Source organism: Dendrobates tinctorius, unplaced genomic scaffold (genome assembly GCF_039654945.1).
Source record: "Dendrobates tinctorius isolate UK_male_01 unplaced genomic scaffold, ASM3965494v1 ptg000008l, whole genome shotgun sequence".
Taxonomy (NCBI): domain Eukaryota; kingdom Metazoa; phylum Chordata; class Amphibia; order Anura; family Dendrobatidae; genus Dendrobates; species Dendrobates tinctorius.
The window spans coordinates 7,513,255-7,525,680 of NW_027361676.1; positions in this window are offsets into that span (position 1 = coordinate 7,513,255).

Here is a 12,426-nt window from a genome sequence, read left to right on the forward strand (position 1 = left end):
GATGCAGTGACGAGACACGAGACAGCGTATGACTTGTGTAATCAAGTTTTATAAACTGGCGCCACTTGGGCTATGCTGAACAGGCAAAAGAAGGGATAACACAAATCTGTCTTTGCAGGGACTCAATAAAATAAACAATACTTTTCTAAGTAGCGGGAAATAGCCGGCTAGTCCGGGTGGCAAAGACCGAAATATGGCCAAACTATTGTACTTATTGCTATAGTCCACTTATCCTTCCTTGCGTCACTTGGGATCGCAGATGCGGTCGCTTTGAGATCGTTGATGCGGCTGTCTTGACGCCTCAATATTCCGGGAAGACTTGGGGCGCAACAGGCCCTGAAGAAGCGGTGTCGTTGGGGCACAACAGGCCCTGAAGAAACGGTGACACCGGGGGACAACAGGCCCTGAAGAAACGGTGGCGGTGGGGCGCAACAGGCCCTGAAGAAACGATGCCGGTGGGGCACAACAGGCCCTGAAGAAACGATGCCGGTGGGGCGCAACAGGCCCTGAAGAAACTATGCCAGTGGGGCGCAACAATGACGCAGCTCCCCTAAATGTCCAGCGGCCGTCCCCCGCTAAGGGTCCCTCCGTAGCCAGGACAAGGGCCTCTAATGTCGCCTATGGCGAGGTGGCGTCTCCTGAGGCCGGTGATGACAGGGTCACCGCGTTGGGAGAAGGCCGGGGGGCAGTGTCCAAGCCTCTGTGGCCGTTTTATGCGTAGCCGCAGCCGTGACCTGAGGTAAGGGATCTGTCTCACAAGGGCGGGGGGCGATGGGCGTGGCTCTGTGAACATGGGCGGGAAACGGCCTCTGGTAAAAGTCTCTCACGTCTCACTTGTCGGTCAGTGCACAGTATCCTCTTCACAGGCCCCTGTCCGCGTCTCCTGAAATCACCTGGCTTCCTGCCTCCTGTCACACTCTCCCCCAACTGCCACTTCAGCGCGCCCCCTGCTCCTTTTGTCCCCGCCCCGCCCCCTGTTGTACTGACAACTCCAGTCATGTCTGTCCCTTTACTGTTCTCCTAGTATTGTTCCCTCAGGAACCCTGATGGCGGTCCCCTGGGTACCAGCCCAGTCACCGTCTGGGAGTCCTCCTCCCCACATTCCCCCACCCTGTAAGCTCGCCAGTCCTGGGGCGAGGGCCCTAGTCTATTGAGATCAGTCTGTAGGGGTTTCAATGTGCGTTGCCATATAAATTGATCCTGTTCATATCGTTCAGGGGGTTTGTCGGCTGTTGACCGCTCGGAGCGTCTAAGTTCAGCTGGAGTAGAGTCGTCTGGGGTGGTGGACATCGGTGGGCAGATTGGTGCGGGCGGGCTAATTGTGTCAGATGATTCATTACTGAGTGGAGGGCCTCTATGTCCTGGAAGACAATCTTCGTCGTTGTCCGGGTCACAACATACGGAAGACGGTTCGGATGTCGACGGGGTAGGCTCCAGTTGCTTCAGGTCAGAGGAAGTAAACGGGCGTAACATATTATAATGTACAATACGAGTGGGCAGTGTTTCATCCTCCTCAGGACATATTTCGTACACCGGTCCGTCTGGATGGATACAGTGTAAGACCCGATAAGGACTCTCTTCCCAACGTGGCTCTAGTTTGTTCCGGGGGCGTTGATCTAGTACAAGCACCCGGTCCCCGCTTTGGAGGTGAGGGGGTGGGGTTGCATCCTTCCCTGAGTGCTCCCAGTCTTGGAGCTTGTTGTATGCAATTTGGTGAAGATTTTGCAACCGGTGGCGATGATTTCGGACCCAAGACGACACTCCAGTCCAAGGCTGAGGCTCTTCGGGGTCCAACTCCACCTCCGTGATCCCTTTACTTTCTCGTCCGAACAACAGGGAGTAGGGGGTATAGCCAGTCACTCGATGTACCCTATTGTTATAGACCCAAACTAATTCAGAAACATATTCGGGCCAACGGGCCTTCTTGTCACTCTCCAGAGTGCGCAACATCTGAATCAATGTCCGATTAAATCGTTCACAAGCCCCATTCCCTTGCGGGTGATACGGTGTGGTCCGGGATTTGTCAATTCCATAGAGGTGATGTAGTTCTTCCATGACTTTTCCCAGAAGACATGCTCCCTGATCAGAATGTATTCATTGAGGACAGCCGTATACTTGTATAAAGTTTCTACAAATTGCGGAGGCAGCTGACTCTGCGGTCTGATCCCGAGTGGGGGTGACCACAGCAAACTTGGTGAAATGATCTACCATAACGAGACAGTGTTCGTATCCCTGATATGCAGGCCCAATGGTCAGATAATCCACCGTCAGGAGCTCAAGGGGCGCTGAGGTCACAATAGTCTGTGTTGCGGCTCGCTGAACGGGTGGTTTGGCTAGTTCGCATAAGCGGCAGGTCCGGCAAATTTCGTCCACAACAGCCGGCAAGCGTGGGTGGTAAACTTTCTGTTGCAGCCATTGCAGAGTTTTTTTTGTTCCGAAGTGGGCCCATTTTCGTGAGCCTCCCGAGCGAATACGTGAAGTTGGGCTCCTGGCATAACCACCTGCCAAACCGTCATCGAGGATGTTTGTGATATTATTTTTCGATACAATAGTCCCTTCCGTATAACCAATGTCAAATTTGTCGTTGGGAATCAGTGGGTAATTGCCTGGCGGCGACCCACGTTCTGAGGAGGCCGTCTTCGTCTTCTTGTTGCTGTTGTATCCACTTATCCCGGAATTGTTCCAGTATGCCCTTTGGGGTCTCAGAAGAAGATTTTTTTTATTGTCACTTGTGAGCACGGCAGCAGTGAGAGCGAACGGTATTTCCTCTCCTTCTAATTCTTCGTCTCGATTCTGTCCTGGAGTTGTATGTCGAATCCTGGAGAGGGCGTCTGCATGGACATTCTCGGCCCCCCTTTTGTAGATAATCTTATAATTGTACTTCGCCATCCGGGCCACCCATCGTTGTTCCAGAGCCCCCTCTTGGCGTTTTCCAAATGAGCCAGTGGGTTGTTGTCAGTTCGCACCACCACCTCGGAGCCCGCTAGGTACTCAGCGAATCTCTCCGTCATGGCCCACACCACTGCGAGGAGCTCGAGCTTGAAGGAGCTGTAATTGTCAGGGTTACGCTCTGAGGCATGGAGTGAGCGGCTTCCATATGCGATCACCCTTTCCCGGCCATCCTGAACCTATGACAACACAGCCCCAAGCTCGTGAAGACTCCCGTCAGTGTGTAAGATGAACAGTTGTGAGAAATCCACATGAGCCAACACTGGGGCATCCGAGAGCGCAGCCTTGGGGTCTCGGAAGGCCTCTTCCTGAGTGTTTTGCCACTGGATTTTTCGCCCATTGGCCCCTGCGGGAGCCCCCTTCAGCAGGTCGTGCAGGGCTCAAGCTCGACATGCAAAATTCTTCACGAAACGACGGTAATATCCGGCTAACCCTAGAAATGCCCGCACATCTTTCACCGTCTCGGGGGTAGGCCATTCCTGGATAGCAGCAACCTTCTCCCGGGATGGCCTCACACCCTCTGCCGAAACGACATGACCCAGATACTCAATCTGAGAGCGAAACAGGTGGCATTTCTGATGCTTCACCTTCAACCCGTACTTTTGCAATCAGCTGAGTACCTGTCCCAACCGCTTCAGGTGGTCCTCAAAGGTGGCGGCATAGACAATGATGTCGTCCAGATAGATCAACGTAGCCTCAAAATTGAGATCTCCCAGACACCGCTCCATCAATCGCTGAAAGGTCCCATGGGCGTTGGCCAGCCCAAACGGCATCCGATTAAACTCAAACAGTCCCATGGGCAATATGAGTCTTTAATAGTGCAAGCATTCAGTTTATGATAATCCACACAGAATCGTAGTGTACCATCTTTCTTCCGGGCCAACACAATTGGGGCCGCCCAGGGGCTTTGACTTTCCCGTATCACCCCTTTTCGCAGCATTTGGGCCAGCAAAGTTCTCACCTCCTGATAGAGTTGTGGTAGAATCTGTCGATATCGTTCCCAGAAAGGGGCCGCTCCTGCTGTGGGGATTTCATGAGTGATGGCGGTGGTACATCCAAAATCGTCCTCATGACTAGCAAATACTTCATGGTACTGTCCAAGCAATGTTTTTATCTGTGAGAGTTGGGCTGCAGTTAATCCAGAAAGCTCGGCCCGCATTTGCTCCAAAATATTTTGGCCCTTCTCTTGTGCCGAAACTTCGTGGGCCTGTAAGGTTCGTATTGTTACTTCCCAAGGATCCACGGGGTGTACTCGTAATTGAACCGCGGGAGCTGGCAGCACTTCTTCTAAAGGCCTTACTAGTTTGGCCAGTACAGTCCGTGCTTTCAGAACGGTGTCTCGGTCTTCAAGGTTAATGCAGCGTACCAGGACGGTTCCTTTTTGCACCGTAGCCAGGGAACGGGCCACCAGTATGCCAGGAGGTAAGCGCTCCAAGTGACAAGGCTCCACCTGCACCTCCACGCCCTCCAAAGGTATCGGAGCTCGAATTGGCAGGGCCACCCCTGTCTGTCCAGGAGGTAGCACAAGCAGGGGAGCTGCTGACGCGATGACCTTGCCCAGAGTCCTGATGCACCCACGCACCTCATATAAGGACCTAGTCTGTTATGATGAGTCACCGAAGGAGGAAAAAACAAAATACCAGCTAAGTCCAGAAAAACCAGAGAGGTTGGCAGCTATCGGATTGCAGACCCCTGAACCTATCCACAACAACTAGCAGTAGCCGTGGGGGGTTCCTACGGTGCCCTAGACCCCTCGATCACAGCCAGAGAACTATATAGCCTAAAGACAGAAAGGGGAAAAACTAAACTGCCCCAGAGCAGACCCCAAAGCAATAGGCAGCCCAACATATAATGACGGTGAAGCAAGATGAAAACACTAACACAGATAGAAAGATAGGTTGAGCAAATGATGGGGCCCAAGCTAACTACATAGGACAGGATAGGAAAGCTGTTGTCTGCCATCCGCAAAAACCCTATCAAAATGAGCCAACCGACTGATAGGAAAAACAGGCCCTGAAGTCGCTAGGCTTCAAAAGACTATATCAGCACTCAGGTATATTCTGAAGACAGAGCAAAATATCAACAGATCAGAGACAAAAATGGAATTCAGCTCACCCCCAGCCGGGGATGGCAGAACTCCCAAAAAACAAGGAAAAACAAAAACAAAACTGAAGAGTACAAAGCAGAGCAGAAAAACTTAGCTTTGAGATGCAGGAATCAGACTGGTCTCCAAGAATCCAGCAGGAAAATCACCAGCCAGGAAGAAGGGCGTCGGCAGCCTTATTTCCAGTCAATTCCAGCCACCCAGTCATCATCTAGCTGCCCAGGTGTTTGGTAATCAGTCTCACTACCTTCCTTCACTAGAGGAGGGAGTTCATCAGACCTCAATGGTGAAGGGAAAAATGAACTCACAACAGTACCTCCCCCTTGAGGAGGGGTCACCGAACCCTCATCCATGCCACCAGGGCGATCCGGGTGAGCCCGATGAAAGGCACGCACCAATCTTTCGGCATGAATATCAGAGGAAGAGACCCAGGAATTATCCTCCTGACCATAACCCTTCTACTTAACCAAATACTGGAGTCTCCGTCTAGCCAGACGGGAATCCAGTATCTTCTCTACCTCATATTCCATGTTACCTTCAACCAATATAGGGTCAGGAGGTGCCACCACAGGAACTACTGGTTCAACAAACCTCTTCAACAAGGACTTATGAAACACATTATGAATTTTAAATGTGACAGGAAGAGCCAACCGAAAAGAGACCGGATTAATAATCTCCAAAATCTTGTAAGGTCCAATAAATCTAGGCCTAAACTTAGGAGAAGCCACCTTCATAGCGATATTTTTTGATGATAACCAAACCATATCACCCACCTTAAACTGGGGACCAATGGCCCTACGCCGGTTGGAAAACAACTGGGCCTTTTCCTGGGAGAGAGACGACTTATCCACTACTTGGTCCCAGATCTGGTGCATTCTCTCCACCACAGTGTCAACACCTGGGCAGGCAGAAGGCTCCACCTGCCCTGAAGAAAATCGAGGGTGAAAACCAAAGTTACAAAAAAAAGGTGACATCAAAGTGGCAGAACTAGCTCTATTATTTAAAGCAAATTCGGCCAACGGCAAAAATGAAACCCAATCATCCTGATCGGCAGAAATAAAACATCTCAAATACGACTCCAAAGTCTGGTTTGTTCTCTCCGTCTGCCCATTGGTCTGAGGGTGAAACGCAGAGGAGAAGGACAACTGAATTCCCAGCTTGGAACAGAAAGTCCTCCAAAATCTAGACACAAACTGAACTCCTCTGTCAGATACAATGTTCTCAGGAATCCCGTGCAAGCGAACCACCTGTTGCAAAAACAAGGGCACCAACTCAGAGGAAGATGGCAACTTAGGGAGTGGTACAAGATGGACCATCTTAGAGAATCTATCACAAATCACCCAAATAAGACAGGCATATCAGAGATAAAATCCATTGAAATATGGGTCCATGGCCTCCTGGGCAGCGGCAAAGGCATCAACAAGCCACTAGAGCGAGAACAAGGTTTAGACCGGGAGCAAGTCCCACAGGACTGCACAAAATTCCTGACATCACGAGACAAGGCGGGCCACCAAAAAGATCGACTCACCAGATCTCTAGCACCAAAAATACCTGGATGACCAGCCAATGCAGAGCAATGAATTTCAGACATCACTCTCTTCCTCCACTGGTCAGGAACATACAACTTTTCACTGGGACAACGCTCAGGTTTGTCCTCCTGAAACTCTTCCAGAGCACGTCTCAAATCGGGCGAGATGGCAGAAAGAACTACCCCCTCGCCTAAGATGGTAGCAGGCTTAGTCACAACAGGAGAATCAGCAAGGAAACTCCTAGAGAGGGCGTCTGCCTTGACACTCTTAGTGCCCGGAAGAAAAGAGACCACAAAATCAAAACGTGTGAAAAACAAGGCCCACCTAGCCTGTCTAGGATTCAAGCGCTTGGCCGACTCCAGGTAAATCAAATTCTTGTGGTCAATAAGGACCACGACTTGGTGTTTGGCTCCCTCCAACCAATGTCTCCACTCCTCAAATGCCCATTTGATGGCCAACAGTTCCCGATTCCCCACATCATAGTTACGTTCGGATGGGGAGAACTTTCGGGAAAAGAAAGCACAAGGATTCAATTTAGATGTCACAGGATCTTTTTGGGACAACACCGCTCCTGCACCCATCTCAGAAGCGTCCACCTCCACCAGAAACGGGAGTGAGACATCAGGTTGCCGCAAAACCGGAGCAGAAGTGAATCTTCGCTTCAGCTCCTGAAAGGAAGAAACAGCCTCCGGAGACCAATTCAGCACATCAGCACCCTTCCTAGTCAAATCCGTCAATGGCTTGGCAATACCAGAAAAATTAGCTATAAATTTCCGATAAAAATTAGCAAAACCCAAAAACTTCTGGAGGGCCTTCAAAGAAGTGGACTGAACCCAATCATAAATGGCCTGTACCTTGGCCGGGTCCATTTCAATAGTTGACGGAGACAAAATAAATCCCAAAAATGAAATCCTCTGTACCCCAAAAAGGCATTTCGATCCCTTGACATACAGGGAATTCTCCCTCAAAATCCGGAACACAGTCCGAACATGTTCCACATGAGAGTCCCAATTCTTGGAGAAGATCAAAATATCATCCAGATAGATAATCAAAAATCTATCCACAAAGTCTCGGAATATATCATTCATGAAGCACTGGAAGACAGAAGGGGCATTAGTGAGCCCAAAAGGCATCACCAGGTACTCAAAATGTCTCTCCGGAGTATTAAACGCCGTCTTCCGTTCATCCCCATGCTTAATGCGAATAAGATTATACGCCCCCCTGAGGTCAAGCTTGGTAAACCAGCAAGCACCTTTAACTCTGGAGAATAGATCAGAAATCAGGGGTAACGGATACTGATATTTAACAGTAATTTTATTGAGGGCACGATAGTCAATACAAGGCCTTAATGAACCATCCTTTTTAGCCACGAAAAAAAAACCAGCACCTAAGGGTGAAGAGGATGGTCTAATATGACCCTTCTCCAATGCCTCCTTAATATAGGATCGCATAGCCTCGTGCTGGGGTACAGATAAATTGAAAAGCCAACCCTTGGGGAATTTACACCCTGGGTTCAGCTCAATAGCACAGTCATAACTCCTATGAGGAGGCAAAGACGCAGACTCATTCTCACTAAATACATCGTAAAAGTCAGCCAAATAGTCAGGAACATCATGTGACTGGAGAGAGGTGGAGAAAATAGGAGCATCACTAAGGGCACACCGACAACCCCAACTCACCACAGACAAAGATTTCCAATCCAGAACTGGATTATGGATTTGCAACCAGGGAAACCCCAGAACAATGGTATCATGCAAATTATGCAACACCAAAAATCTGCAATTTTCTTGATGGTCTGGGGCGACCCGCATTACCACCTGGGTCCAAAACTGAGGTTTATTCTTCGCCAAAGGAGTAGCATCAATACCCCTCAAAGGGATAGGTGTCCGCAGAGGTGTCATAGAAAATCCACAACGTTTAGCAAAATCCAAGTCCATCAGGTTCAGAGCTGCTCCTGAATCCACAAAAGCCTTGGCGGAAAATGTGGACAGGGAGCAGATCAGAGTAATTGCCAGAAGAAACTTAGGTTGAACACCACCCACAGAAAACGTGTGTGCACAACGTTTCTCTCGTTTAGGGCAGACAGAAATAATATGCGAGGCATCTCCACAAAAAAAACACAGCTTATTACGCCTTCTGAACTCCTGACGTTGCGCCCTAGACAAAACTCTATCACATTGCATAAGTTCAGACATTTGTTCAACAGGTGGTAACATCTCTCGTGTAGTTTTGCGTTCACGTAAACAACGATCCACCTGAATGGCTAATGACATAGAATCGCCAAGACCAGAGGGAACAGGAAATCCCACCATAGTATCTTTTACAGTTTCTGACAAACCCTTCCGAAAGAGGGCTGCCAAGGCACCATCATTCCAGGTAGTAAGGACCGCCCACTTTCGGAATTTTTGACAGTACAACTCTGTCGAATCCCGACCCTGGCTTAATGCCAACAGGGTCTTTTCAGCCTGATCAATAGCATTAGGTTCATCATACAACAACCCCAAGGCTTGAAAAAATGCGTTCACATTATTCAGAATAGGATCATCAGGTTTCAAAGAAAACGCCCAATCCTGGGGATCACCGCGCAGCAAAGAGATGACAATTTTAACCTGCTGCGCGGAGTTCCCCGACGAGTTAGGCTTCAAGGCAAAAAATAATTTACAATTATTCTTGAAATTCAAGAATTTAGACCAATCCCCCAAAAATACATCAGGAGAAGGAATCTTTGGTTCAGCAGCATGTGAATGAGCAAGATAGGCGGAAATTCCCCGCACTTCAGCAGCGAGCTGCTCCACACGATCAGACAATTGCTTCATCTCCATTGAGATAAAAATTCCCCCTACAGCCTCAGAGATGTAGAGGAAAAAATATGCACACAAAAAAAAAAAAATTCTGACACTTTTTTTTTTTTTTTTTTTACAATTCTCTCCTGCTATTGAGTACCCTAGGATCTGCGGTATGGCTGGTGATTCTGTTATGATGAGTCACCGAAGGAGGAAAAAACAAAATACCAGCTAAGTCCAGAAAAACCAGAGAGGTTGGCAGCTATCGGATTGCAGACCCCTGAACCTATCCACAACAACTAGCAGTAGCCGTGGGGGGTTCCTACGGTGCCCTAGACCCCTCGATCACAGCTGGAGAACTATATAGCCTAAAGACAGAAAGGGGAAAAACTAAACTGCCCCAGAGCAGACCCCAAAGCAATAGGCAGCCCCCAACATATAATGACGATGAAGCAAGATGAGAACACTAGCACAGATAGAAAGATAGGTTGAGCAAATGATGGGGCCCAAGCTAACTACACAGGACAGGATAGGAAAGCTGCTGTCTGCCATCCGCAAAAACCCTATCAAAATGAGCCAACCGACTGATAGGAAAAACAGGCCCTGAAGTCGCTAGGCTTCAAAAGACTATATCAGCACTCAGGTATATTCTGAAGACAGAGCAAAATATCAACAGATCAGAGACAAAAATGGAATTCAGCTCACCCCCGGCCGGGGATGGCAGAACTCCCAAAAAACAAGGAAAAACAAAAACAAAACTGAAGAGTACAAAGCAGAGCAGAAAAACTTAGCTTTGAGATGCAGGAATCAGACTGGTCTACAAGAATCCAGCAGGAAAATCACCAGCCAGGAAGAAGGGCATCGGCAGCCTTATATCCAGTCCTCAATTCCAGCCACCCAGTCATCATCTAGCTGCCCAGGTGTTTGGTAATCAGTCTCACTACCTTCCTTCACTAGAGGAGGGAGTTCATCAGACCTCAATGGTGAAGGGAAAAATGAACTCACAACACTAGTCCTGAGAGAGTTTCCCTAGTGCTCTGCTTAAACGGACACCCCAGGAGCAGTTTGTGTATTGATGAAGGTCATTTTATGACCGAAACGTTTACCTTGACTGCAATAAAATTCATTCATTGTTCATCCAGAAGTTGAGTGCCAAATGTTATTTTACCACTTTGTGTCAGTGACCCTTCAATATACATTTGTTCATGTATAACAATCATTCTGCAACTATCAACATCTATAATAGATCTAATCTTGGCACTGTTCTTAGTCTAGAGCAGTGGTCCTCAACCTTTCTGACCATGAAAGTCACTTTCAACTTTGAGAGAGGGTCGGGATCCACTTATAGGTCTAAGAAAGTGTCACGAGCTACATCCAACTCCCACTCCCCTCACAGTAGCGACACCCAGAGCCCCCATTACAGCCAAAGCTTTTCCATAGAAACCACAATGAGGCAGTATAGCAAGACCCAGAGGTTCGAATAATACCTCCATTCAGTAGTTTCACCATCAAGCAGTCCCACCACATTGTCGCATCCAGCTTCAAGCACCTCCTCTGAGGGGACCATCATTCGATCTCCAGCTTACTATACTTAAATTATCTATAAACCACAAAGGCCAGAATATGCACATCCAGATCTGTTCTTCTGTGCAGAGCTACTCACAAAGTTCACCATCTAGAGATCTGCTCTTCATAGTTGTTTGCTAGACCTGGTGATAATGCACCAAGCTGGCAGGCAGTCGCGAGCCACACATCATGGGCTCATGAGCTACATGTGGCTCCTGAGCCACTAGTTGGGGACCGCTGGTCTAGAGATTACAGTGGGTATTCCCACCAAATATAAACTTTAGTAGATTAAGGGTGAAAAGGGACTCTTGTTTAGGAGTTAATTTTCTTTTCTCCAATACCTATGATGAGACAAAATTAACTCTAGACTAGATGAAGTACTAATGTGTGTAGCCTGCGGGTTTTGAGCCTTTTGCTTCATTCACACAGAAGTACAAATCTTTTAAGGATAGTTTATATTTGGTCAAAATACACACCTAGTTTTGATTTACAAATGCTAATACTGATCCCAATAAACAAGTGTAAACTAAGCCAAAGACCTAAAACATTCTGGTTAGAGGGAATAATTCTAGCTGCACTCCTGCTTATTGCATCTCTAAAGCAGTGCTTTTTTCCCAATAAATATATTTAGAGTTCCCAAAATACAATGAGAGTAGTGTAGGGGAACACAAATGCAGATGAGAATGAAGGCATAGAGGAAAGAAGACTCAGGCTTGAAGTGTGAGCATAGTGAAATAGTGTATATAGATGCACAGAGAGGAAAAAATGGGGACTTATAAACAAACAGACATTTTGTTGACTTTACCCATTTATGTCATCCCATTGAATTTTTGAATGAGGAATTGTTAGATTCGCATCATAAAATATTGTCTCAGTAATAATTTTAATGTGAAACTATGTCTAAGAATTACAAGTCACATTCCATCAGATTAACGTAAACATTCCCAATTCTTTTAATACATATTAACAATTTAGAAGAATAGTTTTATAAAAACAAAGACTGAGTATGGTACGTTTCAAGGACAAATTTTTAATATTTGGGACGGTCCATGGGGATTTGGGCATCTGGCAAGTATGTTCCCGTTGTTAGTTCTGTTTTCATGGATTAAGAGGTAAGAATTTAAGCTTTTAGGACACATGAACAGTATGAACATGATGGCCCTAAACATGTTGATTTATTATAAATGTATGGTTCCAATTACAGAGTATTCTCTTAAGCCCCAAATCACTAGAATGTCTATTCCCATGAGTTATGAAGCATCTAATGCAGCCATTCTTTATACATTGTAATATAATTTTACAGTATTATAATTGCAAATAAACTAGACTACAAGTCAAAGTATATATTTATGTCTGCAACATACCAGATCACTTGATGTGAATTAGAGCTGAAGCAAACACAAACATACAAAACACCTATTAAGAAACCTCTTATTCCACTGGGTCAGTGATCACACGTTATCCTGAACAAAACATACATAGCGATCTATACTGC